The sequence below is a fragment of the Giraffa tippelskirchi genome, chromosome 9 (genome assembly GCF_054371585.1).
Source record: "Giraffa tippelskirchi isolate mGirTip1 chromosome 9, T2T-mGirTip1v1.2.pri, whole genome shotgun sequence".
In the NCBI taxonomy this organism is placed as follows: domain Eukaryota; kingdom Metazoa; phylum Chordata; class Mammalia; order Artiodactyla; family Giraffidae; genus Giraffa; species Giraffa tippelskirchi.
The window spans coordinates 86,681,589-86,706,154 of NC_137283.1; the positions used below are offsets into that span (position 1 = coordinate 86,681,589).

The 24,566-nt window shown below is 40.2% G+C and overlaps 1 protein-coding gene across 1 annotated transcript in view; it reads right to left on the reverse strand.

Annotated features, from left to right (window-relative positions):
• Positions 1–24,566, reverse strand: part of LOC145521624 (uncharacterized) — a 198,207-nt gene that overhangs the window by 134,672 nt on the left and 38,969 nt on the right. The window contains exon 2 of the transcript XR_014065543.1: positions 8,501–8,579. The gene's annotated coding sequence lies outside the window, so the exon portion shown is untranslated. The remainder of the gene's footprint in view (positions 1–8,500; positions 8,580–24,566) is intronic.

The window sequence follows — 24,566 nt, forward strand, 5'->3', positions numbered from 1 at the left end:
ATACAGATATGTGTGCGTGTAGGTTAATATTGAGAGAGCTGAGAAGCAATGACATCCCAGTAGCAATAAGAATGCCTAAGGCCCAGATCTTGGTGTCTAATACCATTTTACAGTGAAAAGAACTGGGGCTCCTTGCAGAAATGGATGATTCTTGGACTGGAGCAGGACATATACAAAGTAAGCTCTTCTAATGACAGAAAGTAACTACTTCAAGACATACTGGAAAGAAAAAAAGCAAAGCATAAGGATAGGGGTATGTCAAACAGATACAGGAGCCAACTGAAAGCCCTCCCAATGGCCAAAGCAGGAACAATTTGAACAAAAATAAGTAAAGTAGCATTGAGTTATAACCCAGAATATGAAACAAATGTCATGAGTCCATGCTAATATAAATGCTTAAATGAATTAATAAACTAGGGAGAAGAAACAAATACTCTTGCAGAAGAATTCTAAATACATTTATACTGATATTTTACCCTAAAGGTAGGAGAGCATAACTCTTGCTCCTTAAGTGTAGGCTGCCCATAGTGAACTTTCTTACAAAGAGTACAGTAGGGAAAGGAGGAGGAAAGAGTAACTTGAAAGTGGAGAAACCTGAAAAATACTATTTCAACGAAGGGATCAAAGTCTACATCAACAATCATAAATCATGTTGACAGTACGCACCCTTGATATGATGTAATGAAATGACACCACCTCTGATCTTCCTCCCCAAAACCCACAATCCAGGCTAGTTATGAGGAAAACTTCAGAAAAACTCCATCAAAGGGGCATCCTACAATATACCTGGTCAGGACTCCTAAACACTATCAAGGTCATCAAAAACAAAGAAAGTCTGAGATGTCACAGCCAAGAGGAGCCTAAGAAGACATGACAAATGTAGTTTGGTAACATGGATGGGATCCTAAGACAGAAAAAAAGTCATTTAACAAGAAAAATGGAGAGATGAATAAACTATTGACTTTTGTTAATAATAATGTATCACATTGAGTCATTAAATACAGCAAACATAACACACTAATGTAAGAATGTTACTAATTGGGAAATGTAATACACAGTGTGGGACATATGGGAACTCTACACTACCTGCTCAATTTTATCTGTAAATCTGAAACTGTTCTAAAAACTAAAGTTTACAAATAAAAAAATTTAAAGGCCATTTTTCATGAAGAGCCTCTAGAAATTTCAGAACCTCAGAAAGAAAGAGAAAAATTTAACAAGTTTTCAAAACAGAAAATGTGGATGATTTCCAAAGTGATGAGACTCAGAAAAGCATAAGACTACTTGTGAACAATATTGGATGCTAGAAAAAATTTGAGACAATGCTTTCAGAGTTTTGAGAGAAAATAATTTTGAGACAAGATAAATAAATAATTGTGAGCCTAGCTAAACTGTTACTCAAATATACAGGCCTACAACCTGCCCAATGGTGTCATCAAGTTAAAGATCCCCCAAACAGGGCCTGTGCACACAAAAAACAATCATTTATGGAAAGGTGACTTTTCAAAATGAAAGAGTCTGTCTGTACTGAGACCCAAAAATATTTTTTAGGTGCTATTACAGTCCTGGTCTGACCATATGGGGAGGGACAAGTAAACTTCCCTGCCAACCTGGGGGAGGAACAGATGATGGAAATGTGATGTTTCCTCAACAAAGATCTTCTTGCTCTCCCCTCTCTTCTTCTTATTATAAAAATGTAACCCACTGAACACTCAGGCCAGTTCAATGCTTGCCTGTCCACTTGTGAACCCTACAAGAATCCTATTCTAATAAAACCTTCTTATCTCTCACTTTGCCTCTCACTGAATTCCTTTCTGAGTTGAGACATAAAGGAATGTGGTGCTGGAGCTCTTTGGAGCCCTGGAAATGACACTTAACAGTTTCACTGTGGCTTCAAAACCCTTCCTGTTTCCTTAGTAAATAATATCTATGTACTCTACATTTTGAGCTCCTTATGGTAAATTGTTTAGAATAAATCTGTAGACATAGCACAAAAGATTTAACTATAATTAAGGATAAAATGTAGATGCTATAAATACATATAATTAAAAGTCAATATACATGTATATATATATATATACACATATATATGTATCTATACATGGAGGTCAGAGGTTACAGAGGTGAAAAAGTCAGAAGTGGTGAGAAGCACAGATGTGCTGGTTCTTTCATTGTGGACACTGCAGAGTCAACAGATATCGCCTGAGGTTAACTGGTAAAATAGAATTCTAAGTATATTGTGTAATGGTTTAAAGGTAAACAATAAAATAACTAAAAATAAGTATGTGACAGACTGAGGCAGTGACAGTTTAGACAGGTTGTTGGAGGCATAGGGAGAAGGTAATATAATGAGCTATACTCCTCATTTTTCAAAGTATGTGAATGATAGATATTCACTAAAGTTTATAAATTAAGAAATGTAGGTAATTGCACATTAGTAAAAAATATTTAAAACAAGATAATGTGTTTATTATTTTGAAGGATTTTTTAAAAATTAAAAATGATAAAAGTAAGTTTTTTTATTTGAAAATGTTAAATGCTTATGCCCAAGTTCTGAAGGATAAATGATACCTAAGTTGCTACTTTAATTACATTTAGAAATCAACAGGCTCATGAAGCAAATTAGAGTAACTTCCCTGGTGGCTCAGACGGTAAAGAATCTGCCTGCAATGTAGGAGATCAGGTTCAATCCCTGGGTCAGGAAGATCCTCTGGAGAAGGAAATGGCTACCCATTCCAGTATTCTTGCCTGGAGTATTTCATGGAGAGAGGAGCCCGGTGGGCTACAGTCCATGGGGTTGCAAAGAGTCAGGCACGACTGAGAGACTAACAGTTAAGCTGAGCTCAAAGTATGTATTGAGCTTTAAGTCTTCACTGTTTAACAAAAAAGGCAAGCACGAAAATCAGCCAACTAAATACTCAGCTCATAGGAAAAGAAAAACCTAAGAATCGTAAATATAAGGAAAATAAGAGGGGAGAAATATAGTCCTAATTAGAAAAAAAAAAAAAATCCATGAGTACAAAAAAGGGAAAAAGTAGATTTGACAAACTAAATTTTATTTGAAACATAAAGCAGACATATTTCTGGCACGTCAGCTTACTTTAGTTTTCCTTTGAAAAGGACCACACAGTAGTAGTACATAAACAAAACAATAAATGGAACATAGATAAAACTGTATTGCTTTTAATTACAACAATAAACTCTGAGGGATTGAGGTGGGAGACAGATGGGCCCCAGGCTAGGCATTCACAACTGGCTTCCTGTTTCCATTTCCTGAGACAGTGGCTAAGTGGGCTCCAAGGTTAGACACAGCCGTCCTCCTGTTTGCTCTCCAAAATGGAAGCAACAACTGAAACCGGGTCAACAGCCAGGCCTTGTCTCTTGTGGACATTGTAAGATAACAGTCATGGTAGGAACAGAGAGGGGCGAAACCTTGTTTGAGTAAAGGATCAGGAGGTTATATATTTCCCATCCTCGAGGCAAGGGAGACATTTCACATGCCCAGAAAGCCTTCTTGGGGGTCAAAAAGGAAAAGGCACTATCCCATAATATGTGATGCTAAGGCAGTCCCATAGGCCTCTGGGCTGGAATCCCTCTTGGGAAAAAGTCATGCACACATGTCAGGGAGGGTCCTAGGGCAGGTCAGGACCTAAAACAAACCACATAATTGGCCAAAGGTAAACAAAGGCCCTCAAGAACTGTCCTATACAGATGACTTAACCGCCTCTTTACCACGCTCCTTCTCACTGGGAAGGACACGCCATCCTTTCTCTCCAGGCTTGCATCTCTGCCTTGCTTCCATCTTAACTAGACAGACTTTCTGTGTGCTCTCGTACTTGTTGACTCCTGCCATTTCAGGACTCGGGAAGACTGCAGAGATGATTTTCTGATTCCTCTTCATTTCACACATGAGGAATAATGTGTCTCAGACAAGGAAAGTCACACCTCTAGACTCCAGATTAACAGTGCAGTTATTACTCCACCACACTGCATCATCTCTTGTTTATTCCAACACAAGATACAAAGTAAGGCTTCATCATTTTCCACTATTTTTCAATTTCCTTATGATATTTTAATTTTTCATATGTCTTGAGCAAACCTACATTTCAGTGGGGTGGGAGGAACAAGGAAAGGGAAAAAGGAAGCATCCTCCAAACACCACCTGGCTCAGTTTCTAAGGCTGCTGCTGAACCCGAAGCACTCAGGCACTTACATAGAAATACTCTGGCAAAGCACCCGTCCTCGTGGGACATCAGCACATCAGTCCTGATTCTTATTCAAATGTGTAAATCTCAAAGCCCTCTGTAACAGAATGTAAATACAATTTTTGCTTTCCAATATAAGATCAAGCCACAATTTAAGGTTCTCTGTAATACTCCTAACATCCTAGTCCCCAGGCCTCTAAGAGCACTTCAGGACACAAACCTGCCTCGGGCAGTGTTTCGTAGTTCAAATAGGATGGAACTAGGAAGTAATTCTAAGACTCTGAATAGGTTCTTGATGAAAATATTGGTTAGGAAAATGAGTGTGCCCTCATGCCTATCCAGCACATCTGGTAGGAAAGGACCATCACTTTATTTGCATTCCACGAAAAATTAAAAAGTAATCTGCAGTTTGAAACAAACCAATGTGAAACAGCATATGACTAAAATCTTCCCCCATGAAAGAGTGCATGAGTGTGTGCTCAGTTCTGACTCCTTGTGACCCCATGGACTGTAGCCCACCAGGCTCCTCTGTCCATGGGGTTTTCCAGGCAAGAAAACTGGAGTGGGTTGTCATTTCCTCCTCCAGGGGATCTTTTCAACCCAGGGATCAAACCCGAGTCTCCTACATAGGCAGGCAGATTCTTTACCACTGAACCACATGGGAAGCCCTCATAAAAGAGTAATACTGACTAAATTAAAGACTTTTTTTTTCTTTAAAAACTTCATTCATTGAGTTCCATTATTTTTAGATTTTTTGATTAATTCTAGTTTGATCTTTATCTTTGCACTCAGTAATTTTCCAGAAGCTGGAGGTGGAGGGGGACGATGCCATAGAGAGAGGAGTTGAGAGACATGAATGGGAAGAGGTTCAGGAAAGATTGACTGGGCAGAAGGCTCACCATCAACCCTGAGGGAGGGGGAGGAGCGTGAGAAACAGGGAGGACAGAAGGAAGGTGACAAGACATGGGACAAACAGAACAGAAAAGATAACATGGGGTGAGAGGAACAAGAGCTTCTCCCATTTCAGAGGAAGGTGAGCAGAGGATGCTTGAAGAGTGTAGACAGATGAGCAAGCAGCGAAGTCCACATCCTCAGTGGTGACTCCTGTGTGACTGCAGGTCCCGTGTGACTCGAGGTCAGCTAAGGACCTGCCTGTGAATGTGCACTATCCTTCAGGCTCAGGGTTGGAGGGAGAGGCAACTACGATTCGGCTTTTGCTGATCTAAAGAGCTACATTTTCCTTAGGAAACGTCTGGCTTAATATTTGGTATATTTCACTTCTAATTTCAAATTAAATTTATATTAGGATAATTCTGGACTTCCTTCGTGGCTCAGAGGGTAAAGCGTCTGCCTTAAATGTGGAAGACCCGGGTTCAATCCCTGGGTCGGGAAGATCTCCTGGAGAAGGAAATGTCAACTCACTCCAGTATTCTTGCCTGGAGAATCCCATGGACACAGGAGCCCAGTAGGCTGCTGAAAAGTGCCCGGAACTCGTTTTCCGATTGCGGGGAAATAGCACGTAGCCAAGGTGGCGTCAGTCAGGCTCTCTAGCCCAACCTCTCACACTCTCACATCCTTTCCCAATACCCTGTTAACAGCGACCCCGCATGATTATGAACAGCTGAGTTCGCTTACAGCGCTGCGCATGCGCATCATGTTGTACCCCCCCTCAGTCACGGGCCGCTTTTGGGCTGAAGACAGACATAAGCCGCCCCTGAGAAACCCCTTTGCCCCAGCACCCGCCACTGGAGAATAAACATGTCTGGTCTCTAGTTCCTACAGCCCCTCCAGTTTTCTTCCGGCTTCCCGGCTGGTGCCTTGCCTACCCTGAGTTCAGCCAACAGTGTGAACAGAGAGACACAGATGTACTCATGTGTTGTAGAATAGGCCAACAATGGCTGCATGCTATGATACTAAATATCTGCAGATCAGAAACCTGAGTTGAGGAGATAAATTTCTTAGCAACAGGGTTTAACCCTGCAGTAATGAACAGAGTATAACTTGCTGAGTTGCAATACAGGTTACACTCTTGTCTGCAATGCTGGACAGACACTTCCACTGGATCCAAGACTTCTTTTCTATTAATTAATCTAGGGAGAACAGTTACAAGATCTGTATACCAATCTACATGCCCCCCCACCCCAGACCCTTTTACAGACATTATTAATCAATCACAGTGCTCTCTCCTGCCTGAGGCAGGACTCAGCCTCATTATAGCATTCAATTGATAAGAGCTGGTAGGAGAGTCAAAGAAAACGGCTTCCCACCTGTGAGTTATTATCTGCGATGCCTTACTCAAAAACTAGTAATTAGTAACTGTGCTCACTCCAAATACTTAGAACTGAAAAAAAAAAAATCATAGAACTGGAAACATTTAGAACTACAAAAATGTCTTAAAAATTGCTGTGAGAAACAAAATGACTAAGTACTACCAGAAAGAAAAAAACCAAGAAAATTGCTATAAGGATTCTCTGAGTGAGAAATTCTACCTTTTCTGTAATAAATATATAATTGTACAGTGTTTTATAAACTTCAAAGACCTTTCAAATACAAATTCGTTTCTCCTCTTCTTAGTTTAATACTAAATGCTCTCTTTAAGCTGCTGTATGTGGGCCAGCCACACCCATGGTTTTTCTTTGTATTTCTCAGTATTCATGGGGCTAAGAATAAAATTTGTTGACTGAAAAAAATACATGCAACCTAAAAGTCGAGAGTTATGTTTATTCAGTGAAAATTGTTAGGACTTCAAGCCCAGAAGGCAGCATCTCAAGCAGCCCTGAGAAACTTCCCCAAAGAGGCCAGGGGAGGAGTCAGGTTGTATAGAAGTCTGCAGCAAAGGGCAGGGAGTCTGAACATTAAAATATTATTGTTCATTAAGGAAAACTAGATATCTCAAGGTATTTAGTGCTTTTCGATGTATGGGAAGATGCAAGCGTCTAGGCTCACTGAAATCACTCCTTTCCTATGCATCTCAGCTGTCTGGGGCCAGCATCCTGTCTGTTCACATCCCCCTTGTTTACCAATATGGCAGGAAATACTCCAGTTCACAGACTGGAATCACAATTGTTCTAAGATCAGGAGCCAAACTTTGATCTTAGAAACATAAACAAATGTCAAATTATTATGCTTAAAGAACACTTCTACTTTTAAACCCTTTCTACTATAGAGAAAATGAGACACATTTTTCCTATATCTAATACAGTTGAATGCAAGTGATCGTAAGTACAGGCAATTAAACCAGACCTTTGTTATCACAGATTGACATCAAAGACATCCTTGTACTCCAATTAAAAAAAAAAATCATTCTGAGTAGAGAGTTTGAGATCCTTTCAAAATTTCAGCCTCCATCCCCACCCTCAGAGTTAGTTAATATAGAGAACATATACCAATTGATCCCACTGGCTTCCTAATAATGTGGTTTAATTGCTAATGTAGGTTTGTTATTCATATCCACAACTATGATATCTTTTATTATTATGGCTCAGATTACATATGATTAAAATAAATAAATAAAAGCCCTGACTCAGCATAAGCAAAAACCTATTGTAGAAAATCCCACAAATTCGATCAAATCAATTTTCTTTAAGATGTAGTATACTCTGGATACATATTTTCTTATATTTTATCTAAGACTTCACATAGGATGTTTTGTTGTGAATTACTGCTAACAAAAAAAGTTAACATGAAATCCAGCTTACAGAAATGCTAGTGAAGTTAAACAAATTCATCTCATTTCACTCTATGCCCCTGTCTTATTTTTCTGTGTGTTCCACTTTAGCACTTTTATTTAGATTTGAGAGATTAATAACAAAGTTGGAAATGTAGTTTCTGGGAAATGTTTCCATGTCATTGTGTCTTTTATTCCTAACCTGTCCTGGGGAGGAGGAAGTGACCATGCTGTTGCTCAATCATTAGTAAAAACGATTCAGAGATGTTTCCTTTTAAATACTATTTCACTGCTACTGCTAAGTCACCTCAGTCGTGTCCGACTCTGTGCGACCCCATAGACGTCAGCCCACCGGGCTCCGCCATCCCTGGGATTCTCCAGGCAAGAACACTGGAGTGGGTTACCATTTCCTTCTCTAGTGCATGAAAGTGAAAAGTGAAAGTGAAGTCGCTCAGTCGTGTCCGACTCTTAGCGACCCCATAGACTGTAGCCTACCCGGCTCCTCCGTCCATGGGATTTTCCAGGCAAGAGTACTGGAGTGGGGTGCCATTGCCTTCTCCGACTATTTCACTGAGGATGGGGAAATGTAGCCAGAGAAGGAAGCTGATCCTTGGCAAATTTATCTCACCTGGCACATCAAAATGCCCACCGAACTCTAACTTCACAGACTTGACTGCTTTCCAAAATTCTGTTAGCCTGAGATGGAACTAAAGAGGAAAAAAAAGTGGATACTTGCTTAGTAGACATCATAAAAATTTAATTGTACTGTTTTCCTCATCAATCTGAGAAAGATTTATTCATTGATTTTGAGAATTAATTCCCTTGTGAAATAAATAAAACATTACTTCCCAAGAGTAATTTATTTGGTTTTTCAAACCACCCTTCTATGCTGGCAAAACTGAAGAAAATTGAGTTGATAAAAGCACACTCATTCGCTATGAGTTTTTGTGTCCACAAGGCTTAGAGACTTCTGACTTCAACTCTTACTACCTACATGAGTCCTTTAATATTTCTAAACTTCTAAAATTTCTAAAATGAACAATTCTAATATTCTAAAATTCTAAAACTATAAATGGAAATTTTACTCTTTTCTCTTAGAATAGTGCTAAGCAAGTACACAGTTGTCCTTTGTCAATGGTAATCCTTGGTAACAGGGAAGAAAGTGAGTACAGCAGTAACGGAATCATGTAAAAAAAAAAAAATTAGATCCCATGGGACTTCTTTGGTGGTTCAGTGGTTAAGGATATGTCTTTTAATGCAGGGGACGTGGGTTCAATTCCTGGTTGAGGAACTAAGATCCCACCTACCCCAGGGCAAGTAGAGAGCCCCTGTGCTGCAACTAGAGAAGTGTGAGCGCCACAACTACCAAGCCGGTGAGTCCTGAATCCTGTGCTCCACAACTAGAGAAATCCTGGGCACTGCAGCGAAGACCCACCACAGCCAAAATTCAAAAATAAAAACATAAAATAAACTAGCATATGATCCCCATTTAAAACACAGGTCCCAATTTCAATTTCATCCAATTCAAAACCCTGCTAACAGTATGTCCAAAAGCTACACACCAGGGAATACAAAAGCTATTCACAAGCAAGCCTAGCTGCTCAGAGGAGAGATTAGGAAACAGAGTTTAGGATGGTAAAAGCGAAATGCAGTAAAAATCAGTGGTTTGCTGATTTGCCTCTTTTGCATAAATTTCCATGCAGATAATTGAAAGGTCCTGAAGTTCAAATGTATATAATGCATTCATTCATTCTTTAGAGATTCAAAATTCAAGCCGCAGCCAGAAGAGATGGGTAACATCTAATCATATGTCAATGAAGGGGTCAGGTTCCTGAGACTGGAGTTGAAGCTGAAAGGTATTGTGCTTGATGCCCTTTGTTCTGCGTGCCTGTAGACCTGAGTCCTGAGTGTCAGAATCCTCAAGAACCCACTGCCTGAGGATGATTGTCTAACCTGAACACATTACATGGGTGGGCAAGTGTCAGGGACCACAACCCTACCTAGTGCCCAGTAGATTTCTGACAACTTGCTGGTGTAAACAGTCATGGATAAAAGCTTTTACTCTTCAAACTCTGATTCTTTTTTCAATTGAGGAAAAAAAAAAAACAGCATTTGAATAAAACATTTAAGCATATACAACTGAATTTGAGTAGAGCAGTCCCTGGGCTCAAAGACTCAGACAAGTGATAAGGCAGACAGAGACTAGCCCTCTACTCTGGGCCCCAGAACCCTTCTTAGAAGCAGATGACCCCAAATGGGTATTACTATACCCAGACTTAGTGATTTAATTCGATTGACAAGAAAGCAATGATTCTTGGTGCTCAGTGAGCTTCCAGAGGCTTACTACCCAGGACCTAGAGGCAACCATCAACCCAGTTGCTTTACCATGAGCGAGCTTCTGAGGTTAAAGTGACCATCGCAACCTCTCCTGTAGCTGAGATTTCCAGTGACCCTCTCCCCTTTACTACCTTCTCAGCAGCACGTTCGTTCCTTCCTGCTCTTGCTCTTGGACTCTAGCTTCAAGCTATAAAGATGATGGCAAAGGGATTCTTCTTGTCTCTGTCTAATCCTCTTTAGCTGACACAGTAGCATTTAATGTGGTGGGAGAAGAGACGGAAAGTGAATATTATACCAAGAGGTAGTTCTTAGAACACCGCTTTGGAGTCAGACTCTGAGGGTTGACCCTGAAGTCTGCTAGTTTTACCTTGGGCAAATTACTTAGCCTCTCTATATCTCATTTTCTTCATCTGTAAAATGGACCTAAATAAGTAAGAAAGAAATGAGACTGTTGAGGGTAATCATGTATTGAGAATGATATAATCATTACATAACCATTAAGTATTAGTTGGTACAGTATTATCATTATAGAAACATCGAGTGTTGAGCTTAAAGACAATAGATCCTCAAGTGGTAAAATCTAAAAGAAGCTTGAAATACTTACCAAGGAGGACTCTAAGTAGAAGAGTCTTACCTATAAGAAAAGAAAAACATACATTTATTAAACACATATTCTCCAGACATTGTTAGTTCCTCACATGTTATCTCATTTTATTCTCAAATCAGTCTTGCACTGGTTGCAAGTATTGTGACTCCACACAAATGAAAACAAATTTAAGAGACTTATGACATTTTCACAAAATTACCCAGCTTATTGGAAGCAAAGGTGAGTTTCTAAAATAAGTAGATCCACCCTCCAAACTCATGTGTTTTCATCAAACCAAGGTGCCTTCAAAATACATTCAGTGATCACTTTCCACTGCTAATTGTGTCAGTTCTAATGAATCAATATGCCCACTGTAAAAACAAATAAGCTTATGAAACATTTTAATAGCTTCAGCAGTTTCAACAAAGAGAATACACAACACTTAACATACCTAACCACCAGGGAGTAAAGAGTAAAATCTAAAACTGTTATTAGACACATCAGCCATCATTCTGACCTTTACTACTAAGAAGAATACCCTTTGCAGGATAGTATAAAAGGAACATTAAAGAAGCTAACCTTTGTAAAACTTTTTTTTTCACAAGGAGGAAACTTCATAGGTGTCAATAGATTCAATGATATGCCTTAAGGCATGTGAAAACCAGGCTTGCCAGCTGCTGCTCAGAGGTTAGTATTTCACTATTAGTATTTCACTGAATACTAATTAGTATTAGTATTAGTATTTCACTGAATTTCACTATTATACAGTAACTTTTGCCTTATGAGGGTTTCTAAGAGGTTTATAATTTTATAAACAATCTAATGGGCTTCCTTGGTGGCTCAGGTGGTAAAGAATCTGCCTGCAATATGGGAAACCTGGGTTTGATCCCTGGCCTGGCAAGATCCCGTGGAGGAGGGCATGGCAACCCACTCCAGCATTCTTGCCTGGAGAATCCCATGGACAGAGGAGCCTGGTGGACTACAGTCTATGGGGTCGCAAAGAATCAGACATGACTGTGCAACTAAGCACAGCAAGCACACAGCAAACAATCTAACAACGCTAAAGTCGTTCCTTTCCTAAATGAACATAAACTCTGCTCAAATTCACCAGGGAAAAGTCACAGTGACTGTTCCATTGCTTCTTTAGCATTGGCTATGCTGGACACAGGACTCCAACTGCACTTTTTAATATAACTGTTATAACTCTTATTATCACATTGAAGCATAATTATTAACTTATACCTCTGTCTCATCAAATAGCCTGTGGGCAACCTGATGGCAAAGACCATGTCTTATTCATCTTGGTACAGTTTCTGTTCAATAAGTATTTAATGAACACTTACTCCTATGCCAGCTATGTGGTCAAGCTAATAAGACAAATGAGACTCGGCACTGGGCTGGAGAGACGCTGTGAACAGACGAAGGAAGAACATTGCTCATTTCAACACAGTACGAGAGAGACGGCACAGATACAGCATGCGCACAGGCTGGTGAGAGCATGAGGACCAGGATCCGGCCCTCAGGGTTCAAAGGAGACTCCCAGAGGGGGGGAGAATGTAGTTCTGACCTGAGGATGTCTTCTAGTGCAGAAAGGCCTTTTGTTGTTGTTGTTCAGTCACTAAGTCCTTGTCCAACTCTTTGCGACCACAAGGACTGCAGCACGCCATGTTTCCCGGTCCTTCACTATCTCCCGGAGTTTGCTCAAATTCATGTCCATTGAGTCGGCCTTGGTAAGGACTTTGTATCTTGTTCTAAAGTGATTAGAAGTCTTCAGGGGGTCGTTAGCATGCAGTGAGATTGTTTGATTTAATATTTTATAAGAATCCGTTTGACTGTGAAATTGAGGAAAAGCTAGAAGAGATCAGTCGAAGCAGGGGCCCAGGTTGAGTGATCTGGAGATTAATCTAAAGATTAAGATGGTAGAGCCAGAGGAAATGAAAACACTGAATTCAGGATATTTTAATATCACAGTTAAGAATTTGCTGAAAATTTGGATGTGGTAGATGAAATAAAGAAGTGAAAGACCAGTCCAGGGTTTTACTCTGAAGGACTAGATACACTGTGCTGCAAGGAAGCCAAGGGACTGAGAGCAGGCTGTTGCAAGGTGCATCTGCGCGGATATTTCAATAGAGAAGAAAGCTGACCAGGGTCATCAGGGAAAAAACAGTGGATGACTCCATCTAGAAGGCGTAGCTGGAGCGATTATGTGGTGTCATCAAGTACTAATAGTTCTTCCATTTGGTGGTGGTTTTAGCTTGTGTAAGACAATTTAGGAAATGTGCATCAGATACTGTGATCTAGGAACTTCAGAGAGGAACTAAAGATTCTGTGACCACCATGTGGCTGAGAGAGCTGATTCTTAGGTAGGTTGATAAGGAGTCTGGGCCCTTGAGGAGAATAAAGGGGCCAAAGGTTCTCAAAGAAGAGAAAAGGACAAAGGTTTTTTTCTATGTTGCTTTGTCTTAGTCAATATAACAATGTATCTTGCTCAGGGACATGTTTCTCCTTAACAAGAACCTTCTGACTAATCTTGTTATTTTAAGACTATATTGTGGGAGTGGGTCTGGTAAGACCTTTCTATTGTTAGTTCTAATCTTGTTAATCTAAGATGCATGTTGTGAGAGTGGGTCTGGTAAAAGTATATAAGGCCTTGATAAGACTAGTGAGTGGGGGCAGTCTCCATTCCTCTCTTGATGTCTATATCAGCTTTCTCTGTCCCCTTTTCACTTTAATAAAACTCTACTACACAAAAGATCTTGAGTGATCAAGCCTGGTCCCTGGTTCCGAAGCTAAATTTTCTTCTATGGAGATCAGGAATCTGACATTGTTCACCGTAAGCTATCAATTGTTACCAGTTCTCCTGGTCCAACTACGACTTTTGTCACTACGTGTTCACATCCCTTTCAATCATTAATTCTTGAATCAAGCTTTTGTGACTCAGGGAAGGTCTTATACAAACAAGAGGCAGGCAGAGGACATGCAGGAGGGGTTTGCCCTGGGAAGGACCCATAGTGTTCTGCTTGGATACACACCCCCAAGTATGAGCTCCACCAGGCTCAGCTACTTGCTGTTTATTACACATGATCTCCCAACACTCTCTGCCTGTGCTCTGCCCTCTGACTGGAATTTTCTTCCTCACCTTTACCCTTGGAGAGCCCCAACTCAGCTTTTTTATTTAACTCAGTAAATCTCTTCACTATGAGATCTTCTCTGACAATTGAGAAAAATTTAGCAAAGAATCTGCTCTGTTTCTCCAATACCTTCCTCATACCTCAGAGTTCTTGTCCTAATCTAGCACTTGTCCATGTTGACCTCCTTTCTAGCCTAGCATTGTGAATCTTCCTAGAATAGGATTTGTATCCAATTATTTTTGCACCACCAGGACTCAGTACTGACTGCAGAAAATTATGTGCCCAACAAATAACTTTGGAGGTGAATGACCCTCGAGAACCTCTAGTCTCTACAAGGCAGTTATTTCTCAGTTTGTTATAGCCTCTTCTTTCAAAGATAAACTTTGATTAATTGCAATATCTGTAGCCATAGGCATGTGGACACCTTCCACCAGCTGTAGGCAGCCATACTGCAGTGAGCTACCTTTTTCCCTCAGTAATTATGGATGCCTTTTTTTTTTTTTTTTTAACTTAAATCCCTCTGGCCCTTTCAACTACTGATTATGTTATCCAGCTGTGCAATCAGCCTGAATGAAAAACTGTCAGCAGTTACTTTTTTAATGTAAATGATTTCTTTATCCACAGGTCTGGGCTATATGTTTTTCAAGGGGTAGTACAGGATAGGGAATGAAGAGAGTTTTCTAATGAAGCATATTTTAGAGTTTCATAGTCATTTCTGATTTTCCACACAAATATGCATGCATCCTGGAAGTAATTACCACAAATTTTGATGTTGTTGTTTAGTCTCTAAGTCATGTCCAACTCTTTTGCAACCCCTTGGACTATAGCCCACCAGGCTCCTCTGTCCCTAGCATTTCCCAGGCAAGAATACTGGAGTGGGTTACTATTTCCTTCTCCAGGGGATATTACCGACCCAGAGAGCAAACCTGTGTCTCCTGAAGGCAGATTCTTTGCCATTGAGCCATCAGGAAGCCCTAATTATCAAAATGGTTCTGACCAAATTATGCTTGAACACAAGGAGCATTTCCCAAATTTGAGTCTAATACCTACTGCTAATCTGATTCTGTCATGACATTTCACACTTAAAGCCAGCTAACTTCTTTGCTGATGCTGCTAAGTCACTTCAGTCGTGTCCAACTCTGTGCGACCCCATAGACGGCAGCCCACCAGGCTCCCCCGTCCCTGGGATTCTCCAGGCAAGAACACTGGAGTGGGTTGCCATTACCTTCTTCAATGCATGAAAGTGAAAAGTGAAAGTGAAGTCACTCAGTCGTGTCCGACCCTTAGCAACCCCATGGACTGCAGCCTACCAGGCTCCTCCGTCCATGGGGTTTTCCAGGCAAGAGTACTGGAGTGGGGTGCCATTGCCTTCTCCCTAACTTCTTTGAGTCTCAGTTTATTCCATTAAGAAAATGACTCCCTAGTGATGATGAGAAAAATGGACAGCTACATGTGAGAAAATTAAATTAGAACACATCTTAATATCATATACATAAAAATATACTCAAATGGATTAAAAACCTAAAAGTAAAGCCAGATATTATAAAACTTTTATTAGAGGGAAACATAGGGAGAACACTCTCTAACAGAAATCCCACCAAGATCTTTTTCCATTCACCTCCTAGAGTATTGAAAATGAAAATAAAAATAAACAAATGGGACCTAATTAAAAGCTTTTGCACATCAAAGGAAACTAACCAAACACAACCCTAAGAACAGGAGATCTCTTCAAGAAAATTAGAGATACCAAAGGAACATTTCATGCAAATATGGGCTCAATAAAGGACAGAAATAATATGGACCTAACAGAAGCAGAAGATATTAAGAAGAGGTGGCAAGAACACACAGAAGAACTGTACAAAAAAGATCTTCATGACCCAGATAATCACGATGGTGTGATCATTCACCTAGAGCCAGACATCCTGGAATGTGAAGTCAAGTGGGCCTTAGAAAGCATCACTACGAACAAAGCTAGTGGAGGTGATAGAATTCCAGTTGAGCTATTTCAAATCCTAAAAGGTGATGCTGTGAAAGTGCTACATTCAATATGCCAGCAAATCTGGAAAACTCAGTAGTGGCCATAGGATTGGAAAAGGTCAGTTTTCATTCCAATCCCAAAGAAAGGCAATGCCAAAGAATGCTCAAACTACTGCACAATTGCACTCATCTCACACGCTAGTAAAGTAATGCTCAAAATTCTCCAAGCCAGGCTTCAGCAATACGTGAACCATGAATGTCCAGATGTTCAAGCTGGTTTTAGAAAAGGCAGAGGAACCAGAGATCAAATTGCCAACATCTGCTGGATCATCAAAAAGCAAGAGAGTTCCAGAAAACCATCTATTTCTGCTTTATTGACTATGCCAAAGCCTTTGACTGTGTGGATCACAATAAACTGTGGAAAATTCTGAAAGAGATGGGAATACCAGAACATCTGACCTGCCTCTTGAGAAACCTGTATGTAGGTCAGGAAGCAACAGTTAGAACTGGACATGGAACAACAGACTGGTTCCAAATAGGAAAAGGAGTACATCAAGGCTGTATATTGTCATCCTGCTTATTTAACTTATATGCAGAGTACATCTTGAGAAATGCTGGGCTGGAAGAAACACAAGCTGGAATCAAGATTGCCAGGAGAAATATCAATAACCTCAGATATGTAGATGACACCACCGTTATGGCAGAAAGCGAAGAAGAACTAAAGAGCCTCTTGATGAAAGTGAAAGAGGAGAGTGAAAAAGTTGGCTTAAAGCTCAGCATTCAGAAAACTAAGATCGTGGCATCTAGTCCCATCACTTCATGGGAAATAGGTGGGGAAACAGTGGAAACAGTGTCAGACTTTATTTCTGGGTGCTCCAAAATCACTGCAGATGGTGATTGCAGCCATGAAATTAAAAGACGCTTACTCCTTGGAAGGAAGGTTATGACCAACCTAGATAGCATATTTAAAAGCAGAGACATTTCTTTGTCAACAAAGGTCCGTCTAGTCAAGGCTATGGTTTTTCCAGTAGTCATGTATGGATGTGAGATTTGGACGGTGAAGAAAGCTGAGTGCCGAAGAATTGTTGCTTTTGAACTGTGGTGTTGGAGAAGACTCTTGAGAGTCCCCTGGACTGCAAGAAGATCCAACCAGTCCATCCTAAAGGAGATCAGCCCTGGGTGCTCATTGGAAGGACTGATGTTGAAGCTGAAACTCCAATACTTTGGCCACCTTATGCAAACAGTTGACTCATTAGAAAAGGCCCTAATGCTGGGAAGGATTGGGGGCAGGAGGAGAAGGGGACAACAGAGGATGAGATGGCTGGATGGCATCACCGACTCGATGGACATGGGTTTGGGTAGACTCTGGGAGTTGGTGATGGACAGGGAGGCCTGGCGTGCTGCGATTCATGGGGTCGCAAAGAGTTGGACACGACTGAGCGACTGAACTGAACTGAACTGAACTGAAGAGCAGGAGAAAATATTTGCAAGTGAAATAACCAACAAGGGATTAATCTCCAAATATACAAACAGCTCATACAGCTCAATATCAAAAAAGCAAACAATGCAATAAAAAAAAAATGGGTGGGAGAGCTACATAGACATTTCCCCAAAGAAGACATACAGATGGCTAAAAAACACACGAACATCACTAATTATTAAAGAAATGCAAATCAAAACTACAATGAAGTATCACCTTACACTGGTCAGAATGGCCATCATTAAAAAGTCTACATCCAATAAATGCTAGAGGGTGTGTGGAAGAAAGGGAAACCCTCCTACACTGTTTGTAGGAATGCAAACTCGTACAGCCCCTATGGAGAACAGTACAGAGGTTCCTTAAAAAACTGAAAATCCAGTTTTTGATCCAGCAATCCCACTCCTGGGCATATATCTGCAGAAAACCATGATGCAAAAAAGTACATGCACACCAACATTCATTGAATTACTATTCACAGTAGACAGGACATGGAAGCAAACTAAATGTCTGTCAACAGAGTAACAAATAAAGAAGATGTGGTACACATATACAATGGAATATTACTCAGCCATAAAAATAACAAAATAATGCCATTTGCAGCAACATGGGTAGACCTGGAGATTGTCATACTAAGAGAAGTAAATCAGACCAAGAAAGACAAATATCGTATGATATCGCTTATTAGTGGAACCTAAAAAAAAGGGTAAAAATGAATCTGTTTATAAAACCAAAATAGAGTTACAGATGTAGAAAATATGGTTACCAGGGGGTAAGGAGGGGTGGGAGACAGATAAATTGGAAGATTAGGATTGACACATACACATTATTATATATAAAATAGATAACAGTTAAGGACCTACTGTATAGCACAGGGAAGTCTACTCAGTACTCTGTAATGGCCTATATGGGAAAAGAATCTAAAACAGAGTGGATATATATATTTGTATAACTGATTCACTTTGATGTACATCTGAAACATTGCAAATCAGTTACACCCCAATTTAAAAATTTTTTTTAAAGAAAATGGCTCTCTACAGCTAGAAAATCAACCCAGGGCTGTGGAAGAAGAGAGCAGAGTATCAGGACTTGGACTCTCCACTGCCAGAGTCTCCTGCCTAACCTCGAGATACATCCATAAACCTAAATTAGAAAAACAGTTATCAAGTGCTTGTAAGATAGGAAAATCCGGCTCTAAAGTTTCTGGTCTGGAAGAGAATACATGCAAGACATTTCTTACTCAGTTAAAGAAAAGCCTCTCTTGTTTATTATCTCATCAACAAGCCTGAGTGAGCTTCCCTGGTGGCTCAGAGGGTAAAAGCGTCTGCCTGCAATGCAGGAGACTCAGGTTCGATCCCTGGTTTGGGAAGATCCCCTGGAGAAGGAAATGGCAACCCACTCCAGTACTCGTGCCTGGAAAATCCCATGGATGGAGAAGCCTGATAGGCTACAGTCCATGGGGTCGCAAAGAGTCAGACACGACTGAGTGACTTCACACTTTCATTTTCAACAACTCTGAAGATGGGATTTGTTATACACAGGAAAGAGAAACTTTCTCTTACAGAGAACATTCAAGTTCAATGCCAGCTAACTATTTGCCTGATAAGAATGAGCACAGTGCATCAGAAGTAATGCTAAGAAACAACTGACCCTAGATTCCATTAAGCTCTTAAGTAAGCCTCTACCTGGCACTCAGTGCTCACAACATGTTTTTAATGAATGAATGAATGAATGTATAAGCTGTTCCTGTGTGGGCAAAAGCCAGTTCTGAGTAACCCCACAGCCTTGGGTATTAATAGCCTATAAGGAGATTAACGTTTATTTTGCTATTTAAATTCTCACACACATTCCTGAAAGTAATATATTATTTACTTTAGTTTACAGAAGAGGAAACCAAGATTAAGAAATGCGTTCAGGATCATACGCTACATAATAAGTGGAAAAATCGGGATTAAACTCAGTTCTGACTATCTTCAAAGAACATGCTCTTCTGATACTCTACCATGATGCTTCTCTGAGTTCCCAGTAGCTAAGCATGATTTAATGCTGAACCTTGGAACATTGTTTCCTCTCTGACTCAAGATTCCAAGCAGATAGCGATTTGATTACACTACAGGACATAATAACTGAGCATCCGGAGAGGGTGTGGGGCTGCCATTGAGGAGGTCTTCCTGGTTGTTAAATTAAGGCAGTTCTTTAAAATGAGTATGACTAGCTTTGACTGTAACATAATTGGTCATGGTTTGTAAGTGACTTTAATGACTGGAAATTATTAACACTTTCACGTGCATGCTTAGTCGCTTCAGTCGTGTCTGACTCTCTGCGACCCCATGGACCATGGCCTGCCAGGCTCCTCTGTCCACAGGATTCTCCAGGCAAGAATACTGGAGTGGGTTGCCATTTCCCTCTCCAAATCTTTCACGTACTCTCACCAAATATTTCAGGGGTTAGTTGTCAGAAGGAAAGAGGAAAATGAAACAGGCATAAAGCTGCTCTGACCCTCTTCTAAAGACCTGCCTGATTTGAAGCATCAAAACTCATGAATGGTCCATCTATGAGAGTCACTTCCTGCCAGGCTAACAGCTAGAAGGAGATCCCCAGGCCATTCAGGTTTCTTTCACCTGCCTGTCCCCAAAGCCCACACATGAAGAATATTGAGTGCTCAGTCCCAAATTACCACCTCCATATTGGCTGAAATCACAACATGCAGAAATTAGTTTTGTTTAATAAGTGAGTGTCCCTGGTAGGTAGGAGATTATCAGACATTTACAACTTTGAACCAATTTGTTCAAGCAGCTCCCTCCTAATTCCTTGTTGGGATGAATATACTATAAATGTGGTAGTTCTAATAAATGGAGAAGAATGGATAAAAATTTTGGAAATAAGGGTGAAACAGAAAGAAGTGTCCAGGGGGAAGCAACCAGAGGTCAATGAGAAATTCAGAAAACCTAGGTTCTTTCTCTAACCTTGGCAATGGCATCAGCCTTGCAAGAGTGCTAAGGCAGGAATATATTGGGTGTAAGAAGCAAATACAATGGCACTGCCTAGAGGAGAAGATATACATATTGGGCTACAGCCAAGCTTCCCAATCAATGTGCTGCCAGTACTAAAGCCCTCAGGTCTCATCCTCAAGGCAAGCCGTTGAGGGCATGGGTTGTTGCTGGGGCAGCTGGAGCCCAATGTGAAGGATGTTGAAATACGCTGAGTTAGAGCACAGACTTTACAATCAGGAAAATGCAGCTTTACTAGTTTATCTGCTGTGTGATCGCAGGTGAGTAAGTTACCATCTCTGAACGTTGCAATTCCATGCAGGAAATAAGAATACTTGTCTAGGGCCATAAGTATTGTGCAGTTAAACATGCAAAAGTCTTAGCAGAGTTGCAGACTCATATAGATACTTATGGTGGGATAACTGGCTAATTGAAAGTATTACAAACATTTACAACTATAATAAGTTGTAAGAAAACATATGACTATTCTAGCCTTTCATGCATTTGTTGCCTTTTTACCATGTAAAATTCTAAGTCAGATCTGGAATCTGCACTAAGAGATAACCTAGAGTGCTGTGAACAGAAAATAAAGATTTCTTGGCTAACAATCTCCAGAGAAAAATGATTTCCACGCCATGTAGATGTGAAGGGCAGTGTACATGTCAGCTATGTTCCTGGAGCCGCTATTCCCGGCAGGGACACGATGTAACTATCTCTTTCCTGGATATTACTTAACACCCTGAATGTCTACCAAAGCAGGGTGCCCATAAACGCTCTTGTTGATGACTACCTTAAAAATCCTGCCAGCAGTACTTGTGGGGACCCAAGTTCCATCCACCAGGAGTTAACTGAAGAGGTGTAAAAGGTAAAAACGTAGTTTAAATTGTATTCTGGTCAGTACAATACTTTCATTAAAGCTTGAAAACTATGTTTGCATCTAAATAAAATATGTATGTGTACTAATCATTGCTTCTATTGCGGAGATTCAATTCTTTCCCTTTTTCTGATCTTAATATCAAAAAAAAGAATTTTTAACAGTTTCCTTTAACAGATTCTAAAAATAGTTCTTTACGCTCTGGTCAGCATTAGCTGCCTAAGAAAGCTGTGAGATAGCTTTCATCCTTCCTTCCATGTCTTTTATCCTCAAACCCTAGTCATACTGCGCTTGTGGTGTTAGAAGTACAATTTTACCCAATTATGGAGGTGCTGGAAGGAGAATGGAAAAGTTGAACTAGTTCTCTTCTGAGAGAGCCATCATAAAATCTTAACTTGAAAATTGCCTAAGAAAAGCCTTCTCAGCCAATGTAAGCAGAAGAAAATTCACCTAACTATACAAAATTAGTACCCAAACTTCACAAGTACTGTTCCTTAATTCACATATATCATTTCAGCCCTCAGGAAGATTCCACTGTTGTCCACTGTTATTAAAATGATTTTTTTTTCCTAGAAGCTGATAGCAACTATTCCAGATCTTGGAAAAACAGTTTTCTGATGCCAGATTTGTATACAGATGCTTAGAAAATCTCAGAATAAACCAAAGTATTTCCCAACAACATTTCCTGGAGTGCTTGCTCCTCCATGAGGTTTTATAAGAGACCTTCTAGAAAACCTAAATTCTGTCTTAAAAAGTATTCTTACTGGTACAAGGAGCAGCTTTTGCTTCCATAGAAAGTACATTTGAAAAAAAAATTGACACCTTATTTAAATTCCTAATGGGTTAGTCAAAAATCTTTTAATGACTGCAAGGATATAATTTTAGTTAGTCACACATTTTGCAGATAAAAACAGAAGTGATATTCTCAGTTTTAATTCTGGAAAGAGTAGAGGAGGTAACTTTTAAATAGCTTAGCTATATAGTGGGCAAAAACAAAAGATGTGCAAAGGAGTCAAATTTCTTTCTGTTTTTCCAAGTGATACAAAAAAAGAAGTGTATTTCAGACCCGGACCAATATATTTCTTCACAAAGTAAGTTGATAAAAATGTTGGGAAGCTTCAAAGCTTGAGGCCACATGAATCAGAAAGTGTTTAATGGTGTACAAATTTTCAATTTCTTTAATGTAATTCCCTAAAACCCAGCTAGAAATATGACTTGAATACTCTCATGTAAAACTAAAGCACTGCAAAAACTTAACCCAGAGTTTCTCCTTTAGCTGAGCACTGGGAGACAGATACAAAGCCCTGAGCCACATGAAAAACAATCATCCAAAAAGACTAATTCAAAAAGGTATTAGCATGATGGATGTGTCTAGTAGACATTGAATAAAGAGAGCCTCTTGGGAATGAAAAATAATTCATCCGGTTATAAAGGTTCATCAAAATACAATATATTATAAATTCTCTCCCTTGAAGCAGCTACAGTGGTCTAATTCTGTTCCGTCCATAAGAAGGCTATTAAACTATTGGGGACATAGCACGATCTATAAAACACAAAAGGGCCTTCAAAATGTGAAGAAATGAAGGAATGAATGCTAAGGACTAGGGTTTCTCCGACTTTCTCCTCCTAAACACCAAAGCTGAACCACTTCAGAAATTAACCAGACTGCCTTTAAGATGAGCTTGACATTTTAACATATTTAAAGGTGTTGGAGGGGGAGGGGCCCCAGAAAAGAGGAGACTAATGGATTTTAATGTGACTGACAGTGGGAAAGACTAACTTCACCCATTTTGTCTCTAAAATCATCCTGACACAGAAGCTAAAACATTCATTCATAGGGTCCCTTCTTTGATTTAAGGTTTGGTTTCTGTAAGCCACCTAATGAAATATAAATGCATTCCTTGAAAGAGAATACACGACACTGCCCACTGGCAGACTAACTTGTAAATCCATGTCTCAAATCAACAAAGACACGAGTTAACTAATGAAAAATGGGAACAAGAGTATTTCGGGGGTTAGGGACCACAGCCTTAAAAACGTGAACTGAGAACAGCTGAGAACAAGAGGGCAGATAGGACATGCGGAAAGCCAGACCTTGAGATGAGGGTTGAAGAGGGGCAGACAAATGAGCAGAAAGTCTTGGACAGTTTTTGCCCTTTCCACCTCCTTTTTCCCCAGGGATGGTCCTAGGTAGTGAGAGTCAGTGTTCTCTCCCTAACTCTCTCTCCAGCCCCACTGTTTTCTCTCCTCACTTTCCTGTCACTATCCCCCCTACCCCAAACATGCTGTCTTATATTGAACGTAATAATCTATTTCCTACACTGGGTTCTTGCTTTGTGCTAGGAATTGCTCTGTTTTTCATGTTGTATCTTATTTAATGCTCATATGATCCCTCAGAGATGATCGTTTTCAAGAATTAGGTAATAGTATGATTACATTGAGGACAAATTACATTCAAGAATTAGGTAATAGTATGATTACATTGAGGACAAATGATGGAGGAGGAAACGGCAACCCACTCCAGTATTCTTGCCTGGAGAATCCCAGGGACGGCGGAGCCTGGTGGGCTGCCGTCTATGGGGTCGCACTTCGGACACGACTGAAGTGACTTAGCAGCATGATTATATTACTTGACAGATGAAGAAACTGAAGCTATCCCATATCTCACAGGTTTCTTAGGCAGACTGAATAAGATTCTGCACGAAGAAAGGTGCTCAGTCAACACCAGGCCCATCTGTTTTCCTCACCCTCACTCTTGTGTTTGTCCTTTGGTGACTGGGAGATATATGTCCAGCTGCTTATCAAGTCAGGCTAACTCTTAGACAGCACAGACTTCTTGTTTCAAACTGGTTCCATTATCTGCCATCACACTCTTCAGTTAAAAATCATTTCAGACCCTCAGCTTCACCTCTTGCGACAGTGTATGCCACTGCTAAAAACTGCTTACTCTGAAGAGGCAAAACCTCACATCTTTAGCCATCCTCCGTCAGTCTATTATAAAATATCACTGACTCATTTTGTGTCCCAGGCTGCTCTTTGGAATACGAATTATATTACAGACAGTCTGTAATAAGAATGGTCATTCACAAGAATGACCAACCACCATGGAGCCCCAGCTGTCCAGTGTTTCGCATAGGTCTGGTATATAGGAGGCATGCAATGAGAATGTTTTTATAAAGAAGCTAAGTGATAGTCACTCAGTCGTCTCTGACTCTTTGCGACCCCATGGACCATAGCCCGCCAGGCTCCTCTGTCCATGGAATTCTCCAGGCAAGAATATTGGAGTGGGTTGCCATTTCCTTCTCCAAAAGGAGCTAAAGGA